Genomic DNA, 12,867 nt, shown 5'->3' with positions numbered 1-12,867 from the left:
GGGAGGTAGTTCAGTGGAATAAGTACTTCCCTGGCAAGCGCAAGGACCTGAGTTCAATCCCTGGTTCCGCAAAAAAAAAAAAAAAAAAAAAAAAAGTATTTTTAAGCTTGTCTCTGTGTGTTAAATGCCTCTTCCATTACCATAGCCATTTTCAGGAACAAAGGTCCCGGGGTTGCTCTAGGACCTCTGTGTTATTATAAAACATTCTACTATGTAAAAAGAAGAAAAAAATAAAGGAGAGCAAGTAGCAGTTGATTAAATGAGGAGGGCTTAATCTACTTCTGTGGAAGTAGGAAACACCTGCCTCCTCTCAACTTCCCGTACAAGTGTAGCCCTCCCCCGCTCTGCTAGCTCAGGCTTGACCCTAAGCATGGCAACCACTTGCTCTTCCAAGGAGTAGAGAAACGTGGTGAATTATTGTAATTTTGTGTTGCTTTGGCACTCATTTTTAAATTTAAGTTTAAGTTTTCATCCAGAAACAGGTCTCAACCACCCTAAGAGTTTCCAGTTCTATACCATACCAAAATGGTACAAGCCCTTGGTCAGAGATAAGAATCTAAGTGTATCTCCACATCTACCCCACTGGGATCACCCAGCTACTTCCTTTAAATGGCCCAATCAGGAAGTGACCAATACTCTAGACCTATATAGATAGTGCTGCCTACCCCCTTCCTATAGGCCTTGAGCTATTCACGAGGGAAAAGTCCTCATGACCTACTTACCTCCTAAACTTCTTAATGGTTCTTAATTAAGGCTTGCTGCACAGCTTAGTTCAAAATTATTTCAATATGAATTTTGGAGGTCACACAGACATTCAAACGATAGCACCATGTGTCGAGAATAGCCTGACACATGGCTAGAAAGTGCACAAAGCATGACGCTGTCTTCTGAGAATGAAATAGAAGACTCGGATGGGTTGAATAAAGACCTGTAGCAGAGAAGTTGGCAACTCCAGGAAACAGTGCAAGTCAGTGTTGTTGACGTGGTTAGTGATAACTTATCAACCCCACCTGAATATGATTCAGCTCAATATACCCTGAGGACTGCTGGGCATGAAAAGCACTGCACTAATATTGTATTGTATTGCATGATGATATTGTATTGCAGTGGCCCCCAACCATTCATGGCTTTGTACCCTAGAGATGTTTTTGGTTGTTATAATGAAAGAGGGGAAGAGAATTACTGGTATCTAGAGGGTAGAGGTTAGGGATACTTCCAATCCTTCAGAAAACAAGACAGATCCTGACATGAGCCTGGAGTTAGTTGATCCAAAATGCCAATAGTGCTGGGTCATTTGAAATATAAATATGCCCACAGCCCCTCACTGACTAAGGTAAATTAGATTCTATAGGTGTGGTTGCTTGGGTTACACATTTTGCTATTTTTAGATATGTTTAATGTATACCTTCATTTAGAAACTGTCTTAGTTACTTTTCTTTCATGGTTGAGTCAAAATACCCAACACACAAAGTTAAGAGAGGAAGTGTTTATTTTAGCTCATAGTTTGTGAGGTTTCAGTCCATAATCAGCTGGATCTAACGCAGAATGGCGCAAGGCAGAAGGCAGTAGTTCATGGTGGCAGAAAGCAGCAAAACAGCAAGAGAAAAAAAATAGTAGCAGCAGCAGAGAGCAAGCCTTTTCTCCTTTGTTGCTTACATACCCATTACATAGTGAAGGAAATTATTTCCTTCCAATTTACTGAGTGAATAAACTTTTGTACATTTTTATCTAATCTTTTCAAAGATCACAAATCCTCTCTCAATGACAACCTATTTCCTCTGTCTGAATGCATTATATGCATTCAGGCTATCTGCACCCAGAATCCTAGCATTTGGCATGAATTAATCACAAACTCTAGATGCTGCCCCATGACTGCATGAGACTTTGGGTGGTGACATCGAGACAGAAAATCATAGCAGAAACTAAGCTGTAGAAAATAAAGTCACTCTCTAGTGAAAGAAGTAAAACCTGGTAAGGAAACACTATCCCATATGTCTTAGTTACTTTTTCTCATTACTGAGGCAAAATACGTGACATCCAAAGTTAAAGGAGGGAAGACTTCTTTAGCTCACAGTTTGTAGATGCTTGAGTTGGTAGTTGGCTGGCTCCAAGGCAGGGTGGCATGGCAGAGGGGCATTGCAGAGAACAGTTTGTGTGCATGCAGGCCCACAAGGTAGCAAAAGCAACTCATGGGAAGGCAAGCCTTTTTCTGTCCCTTATATTGTATCCAGTCTACCAGGATTAGGGTGGTGACAGTCCAATCAGTGGACTGACGTAGCGATCATCTGCTCTTCATCTCAGCACCCTTAATTCTAGCACTGCACCTTATACCAATCATGCCCTCGAGATTCAGCCATGTCTGGAAAAGCTCCACCTACTTGACTGTATGAGACCTTGATGGGATATTTAGAAACAAACCATAACACAACAGTGCAGGATAAGAGGAACACATGAAAACTAATGATAGCAAAAACAGTTACACCAGGGCCTGTGAAGGCTGCAGCACTTTGTACATGAACACATTGCTTCATGTCATGGGGTCCGGCTTAACATAAAAAAATCAAGAAAGATTTGGAAACACCATGTTATTTATCTCAGAATAGAAGGGCCACTAGGGAGTGGCAGGACTAGAGCTTTAATGACTATGCTGAGATGCTGATAAATTGTTTGGGGAATTTAGAGAAGGTAAGGAAGGAGAACTTCAGGGAAAATATTGCTTGGCTCACTGGTTGAAATTTCCTGCAGCAGAGTGTAGTGGCTACCAGACAACTCACAGATTTTAAGCACAACCTCTCTCTCTTCAAACCCTAGCATGAGCTTTCAAAGTTAAAATCATGCTAAGTAATTTTCTCAGACATTTTTATAGTCAAAGTACTTGAGAGGCGAACAGTTAATAAAGTTCTACTGAGAGCAGAAGTTACATGGAGTGACTTTCCATATCCTCCTCACTCTCAGGGGGATCTGAGCTCTTCCTCTTTAGGATGCTGTTTATTCTACCGAGTTATGGTCAATAATTAGGACTAACCTAAATACAGTCACAGTATGCTTGTTGATGCAGTTAGAAATACTTTTGTCTTCAAATACCAGAAGGCTAACAATGGAGTAACAGACAATACAAAAGGATTAGGTTTCTTACATAACTTGAGCGTGATGCCAGGCAGTTGTTGATGCTGGGTTGGCAGCTCAGTGATTTTAAGGCTCTACAGAGGCTTGGACATGTAAACTTATCTTTGTGACAGACAATCTACACAGCCCTCATCTTTCAGCAACTTTTTTTTACTGCTGTTCCTATGTTTTATAAAATGATGTGTGGACTTTTGAAAGCTGTTTAAAAACTAAACTCAAACCCTTATATTAGCATCCATACAACTATTTACTATATTTTACATGTTCTCTTAAAAATTTGAAAAAGAGGGGAGGACCTGTTTTTTTCTTGGGATTGTCATTCCCACACATCACTTAAAATATGATAGTATTTAATCTTTAATGATACAAGAATATTGTAGAAATATGATGCTGCTGAAGTCTGGCACCTTACCAAATTTTCCTGACACCAAAATGAATTTTGTCAAAATGGATAAAATTCATAATGTGGGCATTTGCCAACACGCAGGTCTCCCCAGAGCCCATTTCTGCTCAACCACAGTCTTTTATTCTTCACATGAATGTTAGGATAGGAATTAAGTGCTTAGCTTAATGTTAATGATACACCACATTTTAAAACTAATGCTTCATAAATATCATTGACATACAATGTTCACTTCACAACTTCACCTTCTTAATATCTTATTGGATTCCTTCATTGCCAGGGCTCCTGTTAGTAAGCTAAAGAAGCAACGGGAGAGGAGGCACCAAGGCCTGAAACACAATGTCTAAGACAACCCTTGATCTCTGTATTTGCTGGAGCCTCAGCAAATGTCCTTAAATCCTGTACCCCAGGCAGCCTCCTGCTCTTACTTGTCTTGATCTACATCCAACATGTTTACTGAACACCTATTATGCACAACACAATAGTAACTGGAAAGATAGCCAAGGTTCTAACCTTTGTAAATTTACATTCTTACAACTTCATTGAGTGTGAATTTCAGCTCATTTGCAGACATTAAAGACTGGCTGATTCTAAGAACAATCCACATCCCTTTTTCTGGTGCATTTCACTTTCAGTTGAGCATTCATGGAAAAAGATTGTAGCCTAAGAGAACCACATAGAAGAATTAAGGACTCTGGAATGTTTGCTTTCCTCTGGCTTGACTCAACGTGTAATGTCCTGAGATGCGACAGTCTATGAAATTGTGAGGGAAAGGACAGGGAAATGAAACCAAGCCTCTGCAGAGCTTTAAAATCACTGAGCTGCCAGCCCAGCATCAATAACTGCCTGACATCACACTCAAGTTATGTGAGAAACATAATCCTTTTGTATTATTTGTTACTCTACTGTCAGCCTTCTGATATTTGAAGACAAAAATATTTCTAACTGCATCAGCAAGCAAAGCTCTTTCTTCTGTGGCTGTATTTGGGTTGGCCCTAATTATTGACCATAACTGGGTAAAATAACCAGCATCCCAAAGAGGAGATCAGATCGGCCTGAGAGTGAGGAGGATATGAAAAGTCACTCCACTGAAACTTCTGCTCTCAATAGAACATTATTAACTGCTCACCTCTCTAGTACTGTGACTATAAAAATGACTGAGAAAACTGCTAATGATGCTTTTAAGGATTCATGACAAATTAATGTAATGAAATCCTTTGTTTAATTAAGCCCTAATTCTCTGAACCTTGACATTTTTCTCTACACAAAGCTAAGATGAAAATATTATAGGAAAAATGAAGTAATATAAGGCTTTATTTAATTTTCTAAGTAAAAGGATTAAAGGAACAGTTGACAGCACAATTTTTATTCCATGAATTAAACACATTCCCAGCCCTTCAACTCAGCAGATTATCACCACCACAGGCAGTCAGTGAGAGAAGCTGCCCCTTCTAGGACTTGGAGGGCCTTGCATACAGAGGTACTCAGACTTTACTAACTCTTTTTCAGTGATTAATGACTTCAACTGACCAGCTTCCCAATAACTATTTTGATCACCAAACTGAACATGGTTTCCCAGATCCCAGCACTGATCTACTCTTTATCCACATCTGTGCTGCAAGAGAGTGACCTCATCAACCTCATCCCCTTCTCCCTGGCTTCCAGTTTGAGCTCATCAATAGGAGGCATCACCAGGACATGAGAGGGCAGGAGGAGAAGGCTGGAACTTGTCCTCCCTCTGCTCTCCTCTGCCAAGTTGCACCTGCTCAGCGACTGCCATCCTTCTCCAGGGTGGCCCTCTTGTTCAGCAGCAATGGACTTGCTGAGATCTGGACCTGTTCCTTAAGGCTGATGAATATCACTAGCCCCCTCACCATTCCTGACTCATGACATTCCTGGGTATTCGGTCATTCCTCACCCATACCTTGTACCTACATCTACGTAAGATCCCACTAATTAATTCTTTTATTATTCTTTTAAAATATGCTGTCTACTTCCTGCCAAGAAACTATGGCAATGTCTCTATAGAGCTGCTCCTGGATTTTCTTCAAGGAACAATTCTGGTGCAATTTTTGAGGTGAAGTCACTCCTCAAACCAAATTCTTTGTAGTAGCAAGCTCATAGTCTCTCAGATGCACCCTCTCTCCTCCATTATGTCCAATTCTCACACTCCCCTTTGAGGCACTAGAGCTCTGCCATTTTCCACACCACTGAGACCAACTCTTGCCTCAGACATCCAAGGGTGCTCTCCAATCTGAGACACTCAGAGCTCATCCATGCAGCCCAACTGACACCCATCCAGGAACTTCCTGACCTATACTAACTTTATCTGCTTATTCCTTTACCACTCCCTTCCAAGAGCATTTTGCTTGTCCAACTGTTCTAAAAGAGCTTAAAATTCAACATCTACTTCACTTTCATTTTTACATTTCATCATTCTAACTTATTTACGAAAGAACCACTAGACTCTTGACTATGCATTTTCACCTCAGCCATGACACAGATCCATTTCCTTCCTTACTCACTCTACATACTTCATATATCAAATTTTTGCTTTGCCTTGCCTTGCTTTTGGTGGATGGAACCTTGCTCTGTTCCCCAGTCTGGTCCTGAACATAGGACAGTGAGCTCAGACAATCTTCCTGCCTCTGCCTCCCTGCTACACACACACACACACAGCACCCTTCTCATCGCTCCTAGCCAGCACCTTCATTTTCACCTCTCATTGAAGATCCCCTACCCTCACTCATAAATGCCTAACATCGTTTAAAGTGCCTGGGCTCCATCTATGTAAAGGTAAAAACTGAAAAGCCCATATGCCAGAGTGCAGAGACACCAATGCATTTATGCTTTTATGTGCAGGTGGACCTTCAGAGATACCCAGCTCTGCTTTACATGATGTTGCTCAGCTTGTCCCGCAATCTTTTCAGAGTAATTCACACATCTGCTACTCTTCTTGAAAGTAACCTTGTCATGAAAATCATAGGAAAAAAGTCATCCCAGACAGACTCACATCACACATAGTCCTATGAATCCATTAACGCATGGATGTCAAAGGCAATCCTGACTTATTTCTCCTACCCCCAGAGGGCTTTTTGCTAAACTTCTGCATAGAGAAAATCACTCTACCTGCAACCTAAACCTTAGCTCTTCTGGGAGTCTCAGCTCTTCTCTTTTTAGCCCCCACCTAGATCTCCACTGAAGAACAGTCTCCAGTCGCCTCCCTTCCCCAGGCTTTCTTTACACTGCAGACCACCTAAGTGGATTCTTCAACCTATTTATGCAATGAGTGTGCTCTCAAGAATCTGTTGTTTACTGATCAACAGTTTCAGTCATCATTCACACCCCTAGTTTACTTCTCCCAACAGTATAATGATCAAATCCCATTTAGAAACTCTTTCCATTCATCTTTTAAGAATCTGTTCTATATCTCTGTTCCTTCCTCTGTGTCAATCCCATTTTTTCCGTCCTCTTCTGCCAGCTTCTGAAATGCTACTATTTCTCAGCCATCAGTTATTTATTCTCTACCTCTCGCACTAATCATCAGAAATGTCAGGCATAGCCAGTGACCAAATGATGCTTCGCAGATGTTTTCTCACTTCAGGAACTCTCCTGAATATCAAATCTAGATTTATGGTTTCCTATAAAATGTGTACACTTGAATGACTGTTGCATTTTAACATGACAGAAGCAAATCATTATCTTTCCTCCTTACTCTTTGCTCTATGAAAACTCATTTACGTAGGACATTAACTGAACATTATCCTAGACTCCTCCTCACCCTCTGCATTCAATTACAGATAAGTCCAGTACAGCTTCACTATCTTGACATGTCTGACATCTTTATTACCCTCACTGTCATGACTACTGACCCAGTAATGAAATAAGCCACCTCTTACATTCAGTATTGTAACTATCTACTAGCTGGTTTCCTGCCTCTATCCTTATCCCCTCCAATACTTCAGACAACTATCAGAGCAATCTTCATAAAATTCAAACCTGAACTTCATTTCCTAGTTTAAGATTCTTTCATAGTTTCGAATGGTATGACATAAAGGGAAAAGTCTTAGGATCAGATTAATGTGCTGGACAATCTTATGATTTCAGCCGCTTTCTAGTAATTATTTACCTATTTAAAATCTACTCTATATCTCTATTCACTCATATTCACTCCACATAACACAATGTTGTGGATCTCTGTTTCTTTTTACACACAGTCACGCTGTTGGGACACCGCCCCTCGTTCTTTGCCTAGAGAAGTCCTATCTACTTGGAGCAATCACTCTCCTCAAGCCTCATACAATTACGCCCACCAGAGTGGAACATCTAGTGAGGCTCTATGTAAGCCACTATGCAAACTAACAGCATGTGCACTACACTACAGTATAATTCTTTGCTTCCAGAACTGCCCACTCTACTAGACTATAACATCTTAAAATCACAGGCTATATTTTTTATCACATACCATCAACACTTGGGATGATCCTATTAGAGTGCTATTAGAATTAATCATCATGTTAGAGATAATGTATCCACATATAAGTACAAACAAATTCTTACAATTGAAATCTTAATTTTAAAACACAAACAAAAGTATATGTGTCTTGATTATAAGGCTTCAAGAAAAGGCTAAGAGGTCTCAAAACACAAAAGAATTTCATGTATAAGTATGATCTGCTTACACTCCAGGCTAAAGGGATGGGAGCCAGATGCCTGAGCAGCTAGTGCTGCCTTTATTGGCAGCTTGTCTCATTAATCCAATCAATTCTCTGATAAAAGTGCTGACAAGGCCATGTCTGCATTCCTTTATCCTGATTCTGATTTTGCTATCAGCACAGCATGGTACGGCACACACGGGACAAACTTACCAGGCTCGGCAGGCTTGGAACGAAAGCCCTGTCTTTGGTGCTTCTGCTTTGTCAGATGCAGAAATTCACCGCAGCTCTGGATTTTCACTGGCCATCAAGATACTTCAATTATCTAACCACGTTGCACTTACGTACCCAGTACATAGTGAAGGAAATTATTTCCTTCCCATTTACTGAGTGAATTAACTTTTGTATATTTTTATCTAACCTTTTCAAAGATCACAAATCCTCTCTCAATGCCAACCTATTTTCTCTGCCAGAAGACAGCCCAGTGAAGTCTCAGAACTTTTAAGTTTTCTCTTTAGAGAATAATATTTACTATTCTCTTTTCTTAGTTAAGCAAAAACTAAAAAGGAATAGATCTATAACAAATGAAAACATTTGTTTACCTTAAACACTAACCTGTTGTCACCAGTTGCTTAGAACTGAAACTATGGACGCCTCTCTCCAATCTGGGAAAACTGGTCCCCGCCCACACCTCTGTGAATTCTGCTTCCTACCTGTCTTTCACAGAAGTACTGGCCAACCCTCTTAGTGCTAATTGAGTGGCCTGGGAACATTAGGTAGACTCCTGGCAGGATTGGTTTAGATCACTGTCGATCTCTATTCCAGTCTTACTCCTTCTCAAGTTTACACTGTTGTTGCCTAGGAAACCCCAGTGACTGAGGGCCCAAGCTGCTTGCTCTGGGAGTAAAGCCAGTGGCAAGTTTTGGTAGTAATTGTATGGTTTCTAGAACACCAAAACATGCCATATGTGTTTTGTAAGGTGATGTTCAGCAAAATGTCATTTTTCTTTTAGGTAGTCCCTTCCTGCCCTTCTATTATCTCTAGAAAACATGCTGCTGAGGTGAATTATGACCATATGCAACAAAACCACAATTCTCAGGAGTAGGCAGGAGCAACAATAGGTGACTCAGTGCCCTACTGATAATCTACATTTGCAAACTGATAGCTGTTTTTCCAATTCTTTTTTTTTCTTTCTTTTTTTTTTTTTTTTTTTTTTGAAGACAGGGATTGAACTCACTCACTACCTAGATGGGACTCATAGTGATTGTCCTGTTTCCAGCCTTCCAAGTGCTGGGATGATAAGTGTGAGCCACCATGCCAGTCTCAATCACCTTCTCAACATGCCCCGTGGGAGGGGAAGGGGGTCCAGCATGGCAAACCAAGAATTGAGCCCAGCCACTGTGCTCTACCTAACCAGGCGCTTTAGTCCACTGAACTATCTGACCTTTGTTTTTCCATTCTTGCTTTCTGCTCTTTGTTTTCTTCACCTTTCACTTCTATTTTTACACTTCTTCCCTGGAAATAAGTTTTCCAGATAAAAAATACTCTAGTGGTCCTTTGTAGGGGAAATTATCTAAGGAACATCTTTTTTTTAAATTAATTTTATTGAGAAAGAAATAGCAATGAGACAGTTTCAAAACAAGTTAGTAGGACAGTTACAATAATTAATACATTGCATATTGTTGTCTTCATAGTAGTTATTCAGAGTACAAGATGCAGACATAATAGCTTGTCTAAACACTATTAGTACAAATCTTCCTTCTCATTGAACTAAGAGAAAGTAGCTGTATATCTATCCTAATTATTTTGTATATATATATATATATATATATATATATATATATATATATATATATATAGAGAGAGAGAGAGAGAGAGAGAGAGAGAGAGACTGCAAAATGGTCTTCCAATTATATCCCCCTTTTTTGTTTAGATTTGTCAGAGATGGGTATTCCATTGCCATTCAAATATTGGAGATGTATAAATTCAGCAAAATAATCCAATATAGTCCAGTAGACCATAATAGTAGTGAGTTATCTGCAGAACTGGCAAAGTCAGAAATTCTTGACTTGAGCCTTTTACAGCTCAGCATATTAATATGATTTACTTTTTATACTTTGTTTTTATACTTTTCTGCTGGATGGTTAAGATCAAGATAAAGCAGGACCTATATAACAAGAAATGTAACTTTTATATCTGCCAAGGTCAGTCAAATCCCCTCAGGAATTATCCTGAAACCCTGTACCTTAGATTGTAGATCCTTTGTGAGTGTCAGCCATGTGGATGAGTCACGGCCATTGCTTGACCAATTTGCTCTCTGTGAAAGCCTGAGAGAATGTTTTCTCTCCATGTGACTCTCCTTAGACATCGTCAATCACTTTCTTCTATGACCCCATAATCTCCTTGATCAGAAAATTTGGGACACCACTGAGTTACATGATGTTATAGTACAGGTTCTCTTATGTCCTGAGTCCTCACTGACCTTGAAGGGGTAAAGCCAAAATGTTGGCTGTCCTTGTAGCCCTTCTTTGAGAACACTTTCTTTTTTGGGTGTCTATGACATCCACACACATCATCTCTACTCCTCTACTCTATTTGGCTATGGAATAATTTAAAGAAAAAGGATTGTAACCATGAAGACTTGAGTTTCTTTCCCTGTTCTTTGTCTTATCTGGTATATGTTTTCATGTGTAGTACCTACTTTCTGAAAGGAGCAATACATATATTTATCAACATTTTAAACTTGCCCTCTAAGGACTAGATTTAGTAAATCTTGGCATTTGTTGAAAGAATTTCCTATGGTGTGTGTTTTGAGGGGCAAGAAAAGACCACATGTTTGGTACTACTTCCTTTGGCTCTCTTTGGAGTTATATGTTATTTCCAAAAGAAGGAAACCACCTTGATTATGGCATATGACACCTATCATCCAATGAATAGGTGATGATGCAGGTAGGGACTCAGTGGCCTTCATATTTGCATGTCAAAACAGACATGAGCATCTTCTCTGAACACTGTATCATTTTGTCTAAAATACCTCTCTACACTACAGCAGAACTAGTGGCATTGAGCTGTGCCACTCCACACTCATTAAATTTAATTATAAGGCTAAACTGTCTAGCTATCAAGAAAACTAGCTAGATATTATTTAAAAATCACTGATAGATAAATCTGTTCTTATTAAACCACTGGGACAGTAAAAATTCACTAAGAACTCTTACGAGAGAGTCTGGCTTATCTTATAGTCTGGTTTATAACACCCTTCAAAGTACTAGTGCAAGCATAAATTCAGTCAAAAAATTTTTTAAAGTAATTGTCGAACTGTGTGAAATGCTTTAGAACTAAGTCCACTTGAACTATAAAATCTGATATTTGGAAATAACTACTTTTTACTTAAAGAGTTTGCATCCCATCTTAAGTATTATTTGTACATGGGTAAATGTTCATTCACGTTTAAACAAGTAACTCTCTTGACAATAACATACAATTGGAATGTGATAAATGAAGCAAGAAAAATTTGATACAAAAAAATCCTCAGTAGTGTAGATGAGCACATAAATAACCATCCTATGGCTGTGGCTTGCTATGGTGCAGTTACATATAAGACAAAAGAATGACTACTGTTAGGGTTTCTATCTAGTTGCCCCTCCTCCAGCCTCATGCAATCATGGGGAAGTTTCTGGAGTTTGTGATTGAATTGTGGGTGTGAGTGCTGCACTCCCCTTGGGGCACTTGATTTTGGATTACAGTGTGAGAAGAGGAAAGGAGCTTGCTAGCAGCACCTCTGCTGCGGTTTCTCCCTTTGCCTTTCACTCTTTGCCACCACCATGCAAGTTTGTCTTCTGCCATGTGTGACTCTCCCTTGGAGCCACCTTAGTGTAGGCTGAATCCTCCACTGTGAGCTAAATAAAACTTTCCTTCCTTAATTTGAGGTGTTGGGTATTTTGTCCCAGCAAAGAGAGAAGAGTAGCTGAGACAAATACATAATAAAAAAATGAGTGACTTATTAAACTGCATTTTGAGGTCTGAAAATGTACCCCCAAATATAGGCTTTCCCCAACTTACAATGAATTGACTTATAATGTTTGAATTCACAGTGGTGCAAAAGTGGTGTGTCTATAATAGAACCTATAGTTCAAATTTTGATTTTCAGTATCTTCCTAGGCAGCAAGCCACATTTGTAGTCAGCCAAGATCAAAAGAGAAAACAACCAATAATACCCTATGGTCTGCTAAATTTTGATATTTGATAGGTTAGTAGTGTTAAAGGTACATTCAACTTGTAATCTTTTCAAATTACAGTGGGTTTATGCTTAGGTTGGATTTATGCTCAAGTAAGTTGGGAGTGCCTTTATATGTCTTTATAAAAAATTAATAGGATGTCAAATTTCAATTTCAAATACCATTTAAAATTCAGTAAATTAAACATTTTGTGCTTATAATTTTTAAATGTGCTGTTCCATTTATGTAGTAATGGAAAGACTCTAAGTCCCATTCGCAGAATAAACTTACACTAGGTCTGCATCTGTGAACCTGAGCCCTAATGATGTTTATCATCAGTGTATTATTCCCTGAGGATTAGTGCTGCTGCTTGCACGCACACACGCTTTCTCCTCTCTCTTCCAAGTTCCCTAGTACTATTTTGGCTTTTTGGCTTGTTTGGTTGGTTGGTTGGTGAGTTGTTGTT

At 39.4% G+C, this 12,867-nt stretch overlaps 1 protein-coding gene across 3 annotated transcripts in view; it reads right to left on the bottom strand.

Moving 5' to 3' along the window:
• The window catches only part of Capsl (calcyphosine like), a 22,864-nt gene extending 14,010 nt beyond the window's left edge, over positions 1-8,854 (bottom strand). The window contains exon 1 of one of the 3 annotated variants that reach the window (XM_004623541.2): positions 8,787-8,854. The gene's annotated coding sequence lies outside the window, so the exon portion shown is untranslated. Of the gene's footprint in view, positions 1-8,397; positions 8,514-8,786 lie in introns of those variants that run through there. The other 2 variants (XM_023712930.1, XM_023712928.1) reach the window with 2 other exon arrangements.
• Positions 8,855-12,867: the final 4,013 nt, after the last annotated feature.

This window comes from Octodon degus, unplaced genomic scaffold, assembly GCF_000260255.1.
Source record: "Octodon degus isolate 3935 unplaced genomic scaffold, OctDeg1.0 scaffold00002, whole genome shotgun sequence".
In the NCBI taxonomy this organism is placed as follows: domain Eukaryota; kingdom Metazoa; phylum Chordata; class Mammalia; order Rodentia; family Octodontidae; genus Octodon; species Octodon degus.
This window is presented reverse-complemented; position numbering and strand designations above follow the sequence as displayed.